Genomic DNA, 294 nt, shown 5'->3' with positions numbered 1-294 from the left:
AAGGGAGGGAGGGAGGGAGGGAAGGAGGAAGGGCGGGAGAAAGAGAGTCGATCTAACCGATGTACAAGGGAAAGAGAGAAGGGGGTGAATAGTTGCGAAGGGATTGGAGGTGTACAGAGAGGTAAAGACAGAAAGAGAAGAATAGCGTGTATATACGCGAGAAGAGCGAAGGGGGTGGGTGGTGGATGAAGGTGGTCAGTAGCCGAATGGATCAGAGAAAGAAGCACATTTCAGGTGGAAAGAGAGAGTGTTGGAGGGTGAAAAGAGAGAAAACCGGGCGACCAGGCTGACGGG

This window comes from Bombus impatiens, unplaced genomic scaffold (genome assembly GCF_000188095.3).
Source record: "Bombus impatiens unplaced genomic scaffold, BIMP_2.2 scf_0268, whole genome shotgun sequence".
Lineage (NCBI taxonomy): Eukaryota > Metazoa > Arthropoda > Insecta > Hymenoptera > Apidae > Bombus > Bombus impatiens.
Note: the sequence above shows the minus strand (reverse complement) of the source record.